This window comes from Toxorhynchites rutilus, unplaced genomic scaffold (assembly GCF_029784135.1).
Source record: "Toxorhynchites rutilus septentrionalis strain SRP unplaced genomic scaffold, ASM2978413v1 HiC_scaffold_42, whole genome shotgun sequence".
Taxonomy (NCBI): Eukaryota; Metazoa; Arthropoda; class Insecta; order Diptera; family Culicidae; genus Toxorhynchites; species Toxorhynchites rutilus.
Window position 1 is genome coordinate 9,494 of NW_026600005.1, and position 14,148 is coordinate 23,641.

At 37.1% G+C, this 14,148-nt stretch overlaps 1 pseudogene; it reads right to left on the bottom strand.

Moving 5' to 3' along the window:
- Positions 1–1,146: 1,146 nt before the first annotated feature.
- On the bottom strand, positions 1,147–3,013 carry LOC129782162 (histone-lysine N-methyltransferase SETMAR-like; annotated as a pseudogene).
- Between the last annotated feature and the right edge of the window lie 11,135 nt (positions 3,014–14,148).

Genomic DNA, 14,148 nt, shown 5'->3' on the forward strand with positions numbered 1-14,148 from the left:
TTCACGTGCGAACAACTGCTCCAACGGCATAAAAGAAAGGGTTTTTTGCATCAAATCGTTACTGGCGATGAAAAGTGGGTCCATTACGACAATCCTAAACGTCGGTCAACGTATGGATACCCCAGCCATGCATCAACATCGACGGCCGCGCGGAATATTCACGGGCAGAAGGTTATGCTGTCTATTTGGTGGGACCAACTGGGTATGGTGTACTATGAGCTGCTTAAACCGAATGAAACCATTACGGGGGACCTCTACGGACGACAATTGATGCGTTTGAGCCGTGCACGCTGAAATGGGAGGTCCTATCACAGCCGCCGTATTCTCCAGACATTGCCCAAAAACTCATGATTTAATTTTAATTTACACAAGTACAAAAAATAACATATTTTTTGAAAATCACATATTATATAGAGTGAAGTTTGTTCTTTCAAATTCCGTCAACAAACATTGTTTATGTTTGCCCCAGAAAGAATGGCAAGCAATTGAAGAGAGCGTATTTTTTGGGAAGAAATATCAATAACTTTGAGTTAAGTATAATATTGACAAGTTCTGCGTCGCAAAATGTTTGTATTAGTAAGCTCTGAAAGAAAGTCTTTCCAAGACAGTTGGTATGTAGAATTTGAAATATAAAAGTTAGAGCAAAAAAAACAGGTTTTCTCATAGCGACCCTAACGCAATTTAGAGAAAAGGCGCTATATCGGTTTTTACAAGAGATAGAAAAAAAATTGTTCTACAAAGAAGTCTCAAATAACTGAGACTACAACATTGTCGAACTATGTTTACCTCTATCCATAAATATAAGAAAGTTATATTTTTTATTTCAACCACAATTTTGGTCACCCTACTTTTGATAACATGAAAATGAGCGCTCTATTATATGTAATAACTTTGTCGAAGACAGTTTTTGTATAGAGAATAAGTGTCGAGCTCTAAATGCTAATTTCCACTTAAATGCATTTCCTGGACCATTGTACATTGGCATCACATATACAAAAATAAGGTGTGATAACTGAAAATTCAGATTTTTTTTCAAAATTAAACTAATATTAATTCATAGCATTCATTTATTAGATCGTAAAAAAAGTTCTTGCCGTTTTCAACCATTAACTTTAAAAAACATAACTCCGATTAGAATGAACTTTCTTAATTGAAATAAGAACAATTACAATCAACACACTTCTGCCAACGATAAATGAGTTTATTTATGCCACTTGAATAGAAGTCCGGCTCTTTGGAGGTCACGAAAGTGTTGAAGACGTTCTTGGCGTCGTGTTGGTTTTTGAAGCATTTCTCGCGGAGGAAGTTGTCGAGATGCTTGAAAAAGTGGTAGTCAGTGGGTGAGAGGTCAGGTGAGTATACTGGATGAGGCAGAGTCTCGTAGCCCAATTCGTTCATCTTCTGCATGGTCGGTTGTGCGGCTGGGCCTTGTCGTGGAGGAGAGAGAATTGGTCCCTTCATATTGATCAATCTCGGGCACATACGTCGGAACTTCTGGTGCATTTCGTCGATTTGTTGGCAGTACTTCTTCCGTGATCGTGATCGTTTCGCCCGGATTCAGAAAGCTGTGATGGATGACACCGGCTACAGACCAGTAAATAGTCACCATAACCTTGTTTTGGTGAAGTGCTGGCTTCGGAAAGTGTTGTGGAGCTTGATCGCCGTCCAACCACTGAGCCGAACGTCGTCGATTGTCGTAGAGGATCCATTTCTCATCACACGTCTCAATTCGATCGAGAAATGGGTCGTTATTGTTGCGTAGAAGGAGCGCAGAAGACACCTCAAAACGACGATTTTGTTGATTTTCGTTCAGTTCGTGAGGTAGCCATTTATCGGATTTTTTTGACTTCCCTATCTCTTTCAAGTGGTTGGAAATTGTCATAGGCGTTACAACCAATTCTGCAGCAAACTCTCGAACAGTTGTGCGTGGATTGGCGTTGACAAAAGCTCTCAGTTGGTCGTTGTCAACATCGGATGGCTGACCATTTCGCTCGTCACTTTCAAGGCTCACCGCTGTGGAATTTTTTTTGGAAGTCCCGAAAAAGTGGAACAATTATTTTTTCAACAAAATCAATACAATGAATAGATAGAGCGAAAAACGCGCTTCAAAATGACTTATAACATTAAAGGATTATGAGAAAATTTTGTTTCAAAATACCTACATCGTTTACAATATAAGTAACAAAAACCGCAAGAACTTTCTTTACGACCTAATATTGATAGTATTACTTTTATTTGTTCTCAAAATTATCAGTGGTAAATTATGATGAATAAGTAATAAATTTTCACCATCGGGTGACAACCGATTACGCTTTATTTCGTACACAGAAAACTCTTTCGTAGTGTTTACAACTGCAAGGAGCTGAAAGATATACTCTAGTAAACCTTGCCAACTGGGGATACTGCTTAGAGTTTGACGGCGACCACATGTACGGATCGTGATTGCGATCGATTCGAAATGTTTTCACACAACAGTCGATTCCATTTTTCTCTTAACGCGTTTTTTTCTTTTAACGCGACGCTGACTGTTATTTTTCTTTGAAACTTTGAAACAGAAGGTTAGTCGCAAGATATTTTATTTACTTCGGTGAGATTTTCTGCTGGGCAGATTCCGTTTTAAGAATTCCTAAATTGTCTGACTGAACCTCGAGTACAAAAAGGTGGCAATTAAGTAATTTGGATCTTCTCCTAAGTAGTTGGAATGATTTCCCAATCCAGCGTTTAAAGAGGTTCTTTTGTGAGGTAAGATTGGTGTTCTATTGGTAGTTTCGTCGTTGTCCTCGGATATACAGAACAAACAGAACCATGTTTGTTATTTCATTAAACGGTCTAATAGCCTAACGCACTGTTTCGTGAAGCCCCACTGTTGTTTCGTCAAATAAGTGAGCGGATCGGGACGACCTGCTGTATAAAAATGGAAGTAAAATTACTTGCGGATCAGGACGACCGCGCAGAACCAGTACAGCTCGGGATGACCGTAGGAGAACAGAAAGATAATGATGAACACGTGCATCTGGACGACCACACAAAACAAAAAAAAAATTAAAATTATATTAATGGAAGTGCGGATCGGGACGACCGCGCAGTAAAAATAAATAGAAAGGGCAAAAAATTAAGGCAAAAATAAAAGAAGCTAAAGTATCGGAAATTTATTTAATGAACTCAAAGAAAAATTACATCTGCTACCACTGCTTCAAATTTCGTTGTTCAAGCTAAAGAATGGGAAGAAACGTATAGAAATCCCAAATTAAATTGATAGCCATTTAAAACGAAATCCTCAGCGGAGTGAGTTTGAAATTTAGAAACACTTGATATATTTAATTTTCCATAGAACTCCGTTTGGTTATACAATCATCGAAGTTTTTTCTTGGAGGAAAATTGAAACAAACTGAAATAAAATACATAACCAATTGTTTTTGACGTAGGATTACGTATTTTGGGAACATATTGGGGTACAAATTAAATATCGAAAATCGAGCACATCTTGAAAATTGTCCAATTTCAAACGCTTATTGCTCAGTCATTTCATGATGGATTGATGAAACTTTTGGGTCAATCGATTTCGGCACTCCATAACAATTTTTTGTATTGAAGAAAATAATATATGTCATGAAACTAACTATCGAAAAATTGAAAAATCTCAACCCCTATCCTAACGGAAATACCCACTTCAGATTGGTCGAAAATGACGACACATGCGGCGGGTCCCTAACAGAGACATCTAAACCAAGCTGCCTGGGGGAAATCGACATTGCAAATACATGAATGTAGAGGAAACTTTTGTTCCTACAGAAAATTCCCTAATAGAGACATAAAACCAAATCATTATCAACGAGTTTAACGATGTAATTCTTCAAACATATCCGAAATCAACAGATAGCCTAACCTAATCCTACGTCAACTATGCGGTCGTGTCTCGAACACAACCCTCTTGTGACATTTTATTTTTCGTTTTTTTTAATTAAATTTTTTTTCGGAGAAGAGAGAATTGAGAGAGGCAAGAGAGTAGCATGCCTAGTTTTGAAAACACGGACATCGTCAGTCTAGGGATTGAGTTGACCGAGTACTCGGAAAATTTTCGGCCATCTTCTTAGCAGGCAGTTACCGCTCGGCTTCGGGTGGTCTCCGATTATCCAGCGGACGCTCCGAACGCTTCATTTCTGCCGCATTCCGAGTCATCTTTCCACTCTTGTTCAACATCTGTTTGACAATTGCCCAATATTTCTCAATTAGGTGGAACTGAGGGCAGCTGGGTGGATTGTTCCATTCGAAGTTATTTACCCCGTTTCCTCGATACAAATGAAGTACTTCTTCGCTGAAGCTTGCCCAATCAGGTCGAAACATCATAGGGCTATTGTGAGCTTTCATGTACGGAAGAATACGCTTTTTCAGGCACTCCTGCTTGTAAATTTTGGAATCCATAGTTTTGTTTGTCACGAAAACGCAGCTGGGAATACCTTGCCAGACCAGCTACCTTGCCAGTTTTGCAAGCGACATCACATGGACCAGTTATAGAACTTATGTCCGGGAAGCTGTCCATAACCCATATTTACGCACGTTACGTGACACTTGTTAAAATAATTCAAACTCGCAATGGAATACGAGATGCATCCATTGTCTCGCGTACGTGAATCAATCTTTCACTACAGTGCTAGTGTTTGAAATTGCAGAACAATAGAACCCTTGAACCTTCCTCGAATGCAATGTAGCTTTCTTTTTTCATAACTATAAACTGGATCACTCAGAAGTGATCTTATTTTCAATCGGTTTTCTCCTGACCAATGACAAAATTGTGATCCTGGAAGACCTTCGAGGACATTTCCTTTCTCTTAAGAAACGCGTAGAAAATTGCGACAGATCAAATAGTGTGAACGAACGCGTGGAACATCTCTGCTCCCGTTCGCTGCGGCTTTGTTTGTCCTAAGCTTGCCTCCCCGCTACTTGTTATCTTCCATGGTTTGCGGCTCCTCCACGGTGTGAGCGGTGAGTTATGATCCCATTGAAAATTTTAACCGAAAAATCGTCCAAGTTCAAAAGCAAGAGCCATCGGAAAATTAGTCTGCGGTTTACGACCGCCGTTGTGATGATTCATTTTATGCCCAATCGTTTGGTCGTATTCTTCGTTTCTTTTTTCTTTTTTGCTTTTTCTTTTTTGTTGCCATTCGGTAGCCACCATGGGTGGGCCATCTTTTTAACGATGTCCTTGGCCACATTCACCGTCATCACGCTGTTGGCCCGCACGGACAAGGGTGACAGGTTCAACGCCAATGCTGTAGATCAATCTCTTCGGAAATTGATACCTTTCGCTGGTCTGAATAGTTGCAAGTTGCAGTTGCAGTGTTCGCTCCGTTTTATGGAGATAAATATTTCAACAGGACCATAACCAACCCGGGTTCGTGGTAGCTCATTACGATCCGTCAGTTTATGATGGTAGTTCTAGCTTGAGGATCATTCTCCAACCGTTAAGATCCGCTGGGAAGATTGAAAACAGTAAAGCTGGTTAGGAGTGATTGAGAGATTTAATGCTGCCTTTATAAAACTTTGTGTTTTACAGTTTGTGACGCGCACCAATTTTACGTTCCGATTTTGTAATGTACGATCTTCATTTTTGGTGATTGTTCAACGCTACGCCATTAAAATAATCAAATCCGATTGGAGCACAATGCTTCGATGCCATTTTACCACTAAAATCAATTCCAATTAGCAAACATCCATCGAAATGATTGCGAAAACTCGTCCACTTCATCCGATAGCCGATGCCTACAATCAAACGTATCATCATCAAACGCGCGGAGATGACAAGCGGCTGGCAAACGACTCTCCGCTGCTCATTACTCGCATTCAAATGCACATTCAATTTACGCACCCCACGTTCGGACGGTCTTCCCGATGGATTCCCAGGCTCGCCGAGTGGATGAAAACCAAAAAAGGGGTCCATTCTGATTTGCATTAACCAGTAGTAGTCACCATCGTCACGCCAGGATCATCAGCATCAACAAATATGCCATCGGATCGGATAGGGGGTTTCCGATGGTGGCGGCGCATCCCCTGGTTTATGCAAACAAGCATTTTCAATCGATGTGAAAGGCTTCTGTCGATATATGTTTTTACGCACGAATTGAACAACACCAAACCAACCGTCTGTCCACCCCCATACCCACCCATTCGAGGACATCACTTTACGGGGAGAATAACGGCAATGAATAAATGCATACGAGATATCGCACAAATCACACCAGACGCATCGCATCGGTAGCGATCCTGGAAAGGAGGGACATACCAAACGCGACATGGATGCTAATGGATGAGGTGAGGGGCAGCAAGGGACGTAGAAAAAGGGGTCCGTTTGAATATTTATTTTTTCATTTGTTAAATTAAAATACAATGTGTACCAATATGTTTGCGCTGGATAGCACGGGTAGTTTTATTTCTCATCCAATCGGAAGTTAAGTGGCCTTTTCAGTTGGTTTATTGGGAAGAAAGGGTTGCTTTTATTGACTCTGGATAGATTCAGGGAAGTATTGATTCGATTGAATCAGATGTGTTATTGGTTTCTGGTTAACAGTCAGTTGCTCCGTTTGGGTTGCAATATGGTAGTCAAATTTAGGACTGCTTTCGCGACAGTAACGATGAGGAAAATGCAGTGTCTGGGTTTGCGGGATACTTTTGTAATTTGACAAAAAAAATTACAATTGTATTTGTAGCGAAATTGTTTTTCGACAGTGGTAATAATGAAGATACTTATTGAAAAGATCAAGCAGTATGTTGTTGATAATTTTCAACAAATGAAGAGGTCAATATATAAAAAAAAACAAAGGGACCCCCAATCTGTAACGAATACTTATTACCCATAAAATAGTTATATACCGTAAAAAATCAATCTCGGCAACCTATTGTATATTAGTCGATTTCCAATACGAAACGAACAACACTTGGAAGCTTCTTATGTAGGAATTCAAACCGTAACAACTCAGGTATGAGTCCTGCATGAGAACAACTATAAGACCTGAGGAGGTGATTGAGATGATTCGGATAGCGAATTTGTGATGGTTACCCAGTCATCCTTCTGAATAAGGACTAGAAAACTGCCATAAATAATACGCGGTTAAATCGAGTGAACAAAAAAAACCAACTTCAGATCTAAAATAGAACCTGAGGAAGCATTGTGCATTGTGGTATACATAAATCTAAGTCCTTCGAACTCTGACTTGAAGATGAACATTTCAGTGATTGCTTTACAGGATCACGATTTCTGATAATAGACCATTCGAGAATTGCAAAACAGCAGGGTACTATAATTTTCAAAAATCGGGAGTAATGAAAATAAAAATCAAATAAAAAATCAGGACAGTTTACATTGGATTATCCGGAAAGTTCGAAATCTTAGTCAAAGTGTTCGAAATTTGAGTCAAAACGGTATATATCATTATTCATCGCATGTATTCTTTATCAAACTCCAATTGCGACGGTCGAGAGTTATCTTTGGGAAAGCTCAGAAGGTAACCGAGAGAATTTCTGTAATATCAATAAGACCGGAAATATACGAGGTATGGCTATTAAATAACGAGACTGGTTACAAAAAAGGGTTATATTTAAAAACGATATGCTCCCCTTCAATATACTCCCCTTGGCTCCTCACACACCTTTCCATGCGTTTTTTTTCCATTGTTAGAAGCAGTGCTGAAACTCTTCTTTTGTGATGGCGTTCAAAAGGCGCGTCGCTTTTTCCTTCCCCTCTTCTACGGACTGAAATCGGGTACCTTTCAACACGGATTTGATCTTGGGGAATAGAAAAAAGTCGCATGGGGCTGGATCTGGCGAGTTCATGGCGGGGCATGTTCGAGCACTGGAATGCCCTTATCGGCTAAAAATTGCTTTACCGACAGCGCGTTATGGGCTGGTGCGTTTTTTATCCCAACAGTTTATTTTACTAGGCTGATTTAGCAATTCAGCTGTAACAGAGCCGAATTCATTCGTGTACATTTTTTTATCTTAAGATAATTTTTGTTGTATATTACACTGTTACCATTTTGAGGCGTAAGAGTATCCAGCAATTCCAAATGAAATCGTCCAAAAAATGCAGATTTTAAAAACTTGCATTTTTGATTAGAAATATTTTTTTTAAATATCTCGAGAATGGTTGCATTTAGAAGGAGATTGATAATAACCTTTTTTGTTTAAAATCACATCAGGATTCATAATTTGTGGCTAAGAATGATTGCTAACATACAAAAATTCGAAGTTTCGAAAATTCCTAAAAATTCGATGTTCCACAAATTTCGTCAAAAATAGTTATACCATCTTGGGCCCATTTTTGAAACTTTCTACATGACTTCTATTTTATATGAACAAATTGAAAAAAATATGAAAAATACATATTTTTTGTGAAAAAAAATACTAATTTTTCTTCTCAGTGTATATTTTTTCAAATTAAGCCAACAATACTCTATAACTCTTTCCAATACACTATTTCGGTACGACTCATATTTTTTGAGATATAAATTACCAAAGATTTCTCTTACTCAAATCGATACGCCCTTTTTAAAAGTTACGCTTGAGTCAAAAAATGAACCATGATGATGTTTCTGGAAAAGTTGTTGGAAATTATAAGCAAATTCATAAAATTTCATGAACATGATGGTATAACACGATAAACATATTAAAAGGGATTATTTACTATAAAAAAGACAATAAATTAGAAATATTTTTTTAAACATTTCGAGAATGGCTACATTTAGAAGGAGATTGATAATAACCTTTTTTGTTTTAAATCACATCAGGATTCATAATTTGTGGCTAAAAATGATTGTTAACATACAAAAATTGGAAGTTTCGAAAATTCCTAAAAATTCGATGTTCCACAAAGTTCGTCAAAAATAGTTTTACCATCTTGGGCCCATTTTTAAAATTTTCAGCATGACTTCTATTTTGTATGAAAAAATTAAAAAATATGTATTTTGGATATTACAAATTGAATTTTTATTTTGTAAATAAAAAAAAGTACTAATTTTTTTTCTCAGTGTACATTTTTTTCATATTCAACCATGAATACTTCATAACTCTGTCTAAGACACTATTTCGGTACGACTCATAGTTTTTGAGATATAAATTATCAAAGATTTCACTTACTCAAATCGATACGCCATTTTCAAAAGTTACGCTTGAGTCAAAAAATTCCCAATTGCTGTGGAAAACTCATATTTCCTCTAACTCAAACGGAATACACACTTTCATTCGAATAAAAAATAATCATGTTTTGTCATTTGTCGATTTCATTTGGAATTACTCTATCGCTATCTATCGATAAACATTTGTCTTTTCTATAAAACAGTAGCCGTTTAGGCGTAAGAGAATTACTATTCTATCGATGCACAACACATGTTGCCTTTTTTCGGCGTAAGAATATTGCTATTGTTCGAATGTTCACAGTTGGACTGTTACAGCGGGACTGTTGATATGAGGCTTCCTTTGTCGCGTTATTAATAGTGCCAATTATCGATGCAGCAGACCGAAAATGTGAGCGGTAAGGGACTGGGACTACCGACCCATGATGATTGTTGCGTGGACATAGTAGCTAGAATAACACACTAAGATGGTCAGTTGAGGGGCCCTGAGTTATGAGCTCATGATCGTTCGCTTAGTAGCGGACACGCAACCAATTAGGCTACGAAGGCCCCCCAAGATCCGAAGACCCATCGAGATCATGGGATAAGTAGTTTTAAAATGACAGCAGAGATAAAAGTGTTTTATAAATTCGGTCAGTCAGTTGTGATTGCGGCCATTTTAGATTTGGATTTTTCATGATCTACTGTGATCTACTATTCAAGCTCTTTCATTTGATACCACAATTTGATACCATAAATGTTTCTATGATGGTTAGACTCTCCACCCCCTCTCTAAGGGGGGGTGGGGAGGTTGGCTGCCATAGAAATGAAACAAAAATTTCTGCATAACTCGAAAACTAATCAAGCAAATGGAACCAAATTAGGCATATGTTTTTATGTTTTAGGGTGCAATGAATGTTTCTATGGTGGTTAGACTCTCCACCCCCCTCTCTAAGGGGGGGCTGCCATACAAATGAAACACAAATTTCTGCATTACTCGAGAATTTATGAAGCAAATGAAACCAAATTTGGCAGGTGGAGGTTTTAGGGAACAATAAATGTTTCTATAATGGTATGACACCCCTTCCTCCTCTGGAATGGAGAGGGGGTCCCATACAAATATTACGTATATTTCGCCGGATGTGTTGATAAGTACAGAACTCGAGGAAGGAATTTAACGATTTAGGGCTGTCTTTATTCTATCATATTTTCTGTATAAAACATTTATTCCATGTAACGGAGAAACATGCTTTTTGCAAGTGGTTGAAAAATCTTGAATGAGAATTGTGTCTGAAAATAATCAGATATTATAATGATGAGTTTTGTTAGAAATACTTGGAATTTTATGATAAAAGGTAGGGTAGGGCGGGCTAGTTGGTCAAATGGGTAAGTTGGTCAGTGACGATATCTTGGAATCTGAGCGCCCAAAAGTTAGCGATCTATGGATGAAAAATAGCGAATTGCTGATACAAAAAAATAAGCAAATCGGAAAAACTTTTTATTAAGGAGGTTAAAAAATACGGACATGGTTCCGATTTCGTCAAAAATCATTCACGGTTTGCGCATTATAAAATGTGTTCTAAAACTGGTTAATAACTATGAAAAAAATCGGCTCAAACGTAAAACAAAGCTTTATTGTACGTATTAGCTTTAAGTGTTAATGGAAATCGCTTTTAAAATTATTTTTGTTGAATTTTCATGAATACTCTTTTTCATATATAGAGGGGTTAGTTGGTCACGCAAATTGATCGTTTGAGAGCAACGCATATCAAATTTTCAGGTATGCTGTGTTTCATTACGTAAGCTATAAACAAATATAGAAGGCATATGTTTTACTGCTAAACCCAGTGTATTTGAAACGAGACAACCACCACACAAACCACTTGCAATATAATTGTCATATTTATATTTTTTGTTGTAAAATTTTCAATAAATATAATAAACACTATCATTGGATATCAGAACTCACAATAATGCATTGAGTAATGTAGCATACCTGGAGGCTATTTCTATATACTTTGGGGCGAACGGTACAAATGTCATCAAAACAAATGCAAGCGAGAATGCAAGCGGTTGTGCGTCGCGAGGATGCCAGGTGATTTTTTTCAAAAGTCTTGACATGGTACGAGAAAATGTCTTCATCATAATATCGGAGGAAAGTTCTTCACACAAAAACGGAACTGTGATAACTCTATTTGTTTATTCTAGCTTTGAAATTTTGGTTGTAACTCAAACCATATCCATGAACCTAATTGTAGGCATTTAACCGGAAGACCTTCGATTTGTGAAGTGGTCGTTTGAAAGATCTAGGTTAACATATTGTATAGTAGGGCCAAAATAATAGAAATTCAATGTCAAAATCATTCGAATTTTCGAGCACATATGAACTAATGTCTTCTAGAGAGAATATGTATTCGGACCGCTTCGATCACTGAGACTAAAGCCCTACTTTTTTGACGATATTTTCGGCCAATAGTTAGAATTTCATGGAAATAATATCTTTTAAAAATGGAAATAATATCTTTTAAATATGAGTTGTCTTCAAAATGAAGACATGTATTCAAACCTGGCATCTGTGGTTCGCCACAAAGTAGATGAGAGACGAAATCGCTAGAAAAGATTGTCTGACTAATTTTCAATGATGATAATTTAAAACTTTCATTAATTTGTTTTATTACTTGCTACATGATATTAGTCAACTGTTTTTGTTTTGATTTAATTAATTTATTTATAATGAAGGAAACTTCTAATGGAAAAACGCTTATTATTTGCTCAAAAATAACATGCCTATTATTGACCAATTTACCCCGTGTGTGGGGTTAGTTGGTCAATTTTTTCTGAAATACAAAGACGTTAAATAAAAGAAAAATGTCAAATAATTGATTATCTGGTTATTTTTCATTGAAAGGGTAAAAGGTAAGCTTCATTGTGGTACATAACATTCTAACGCAAAACTTCGTACTACAAAGTAATAACCAAATTTATTCAAAAATGACCGACTAGCCCCGCCCTACCCTAAATTCAACGGGTCGATTAGAAGATCAATCAATGAATAATTTTGCGATCGGACCCGTGAACTTGCTCATAGTAAGAAAACGTGGATGTTTGAAGGTATTGATAACAAAACACAAATTTTGGGCGGGACGAAGTTTGCCGGGTCAGCTAGTGTTCTATAATTACATAGTGACAAGCGTTGTAAGTCCATTTGACGTTCGCGCCAACGAAATTGATTTTTGTTCGGAAGGGAAAATGGATTTTAATGTGATAAAACGCACTCCTATATCTTCTTGTATCTATATAAATGAAAATGGATCGCCGAACGTGTTGATAAGAGCAAAACTCGAAAAAGGAATTATCCGATTTAGGGCTGTCTTCATTCTATCATATTTTCTGTATCAAACATTCATTCGATGTAACGGAGAAACATGTTATTTGCAAGAGGTTGAAAAATCTTGAACGAGAATTGTGTCTGAAAATAATCTGATATTATTATGACGAGTTTTGGTAGAAGTCCCAGGAAATTTATATTAAAAGTAAATTGTAAAGGGTCAACTAGAAGACGAATCAATGAACAGTTCTCCGCTTGGACCCATGATCGTAAGTAACAAAACGTGGATGTTTGAAGGTATTGATAACAAAAAATAAATTTTGGACGAGACAAAGTTTGCCGGGTCAGCTAGTATTGAATACATAGAAGTAGATTGAGAAAAAACAATATAAGCAAGCAATCATCCTCCAATGGGTTTTGCACTTGGCATTAAGTCATCAAACATCTATAGAATCGAATGAAACATTTTTAACAAATGATTTTCATAGTTAGGTTTATAATTTGTCCAGATTTCGAGATGTATTTGGGGCGTCCTGATTTATTTTTAACAATCTAGCCTCAATCTTTTTATTAGTGTATTATGTTTTGAGTAAATCTTTTTTTTTATTGAAGACTAATATTTGTGAGCATAAAAAGAGTGACAGTTGAATCTTCCACGAGATTTTTCAACTATCTTCATTGAATGATTTTTTCACTGGTGACGATGATGTTTTTGTGTTTTGTCTCGAATTTATTCTGCGGTTCTGAGTCGTTTAGAAATAGAAATGACACAAATCGTGTTCGAGTAAAGTCTCTAATTCTTCGTCTTTCAACTTTTGTGTCGACCCGGACGCCTTTTTTAACACTAAAATCATCACTTTTAAATCATCCAAACCATTCCCTACAAAATCAATTCGATAGTGCGGAGTCGCCAGAAACATCCACAATCATTCGATGCTTTTCAGCTGCACTTTTTTCCAACAGAAACAGAAAATCAGAACTTCCCGTAAATGATGCTTTTTTTGCAACGAAACTCGACATTTTCAAACGCAGTAAAAATTTAACTTGTTGTGTAAAACACAAACAATATTTGTTTGACAGATGCCGACGCTTTACAATTCAGCAAAAATCAACTGTCGCCGTCGACTATTTATTCAGTATTCAATATTCATCCGACAATGACCAACTAGGGTTCTGACAGCATGCGTTTCACTTAAACTGTGGGATCAATGTGGCCTTGGGGAGCGCTTGGCTAGAGAAAGGACGAGAAAAAAATTTCACACAGAAACAGCTACAGTGGACATCGCTAATGCCGACATACATGCCTGAACGTCAGCAATTGTAGTACCGTAAACCGGGGGCAAATTGATCACTAATTTCAGAAAAATGTGAATATTTCCGAATTTTTTTGTTAGATTTATACCCAATTATTTTTAAAATCAGTACTGGCCCACAAAACGTTGTGGTAAGTTCTGTTCAAAAAATTCCTTAAGCGCTAACTTGGAAAATTTTTAGCGGAAAATTTTAAAAATGTAGCTTCGGGGTGAAATTGATCAATCTATGTTTTTCAGGATTTTCTAGTATCATATGCACAAAAATGTATAGAAAATCAATTATTTCTTCACCTACGCCATTTTAATGATAATTCAAGGGTTTGAGGTGACAAAAACCTGATTTAATCCACCTAAAGGCGTCGTCATGCCTTTCCATAACTCGATTTAAACCGGGGAAGATTTT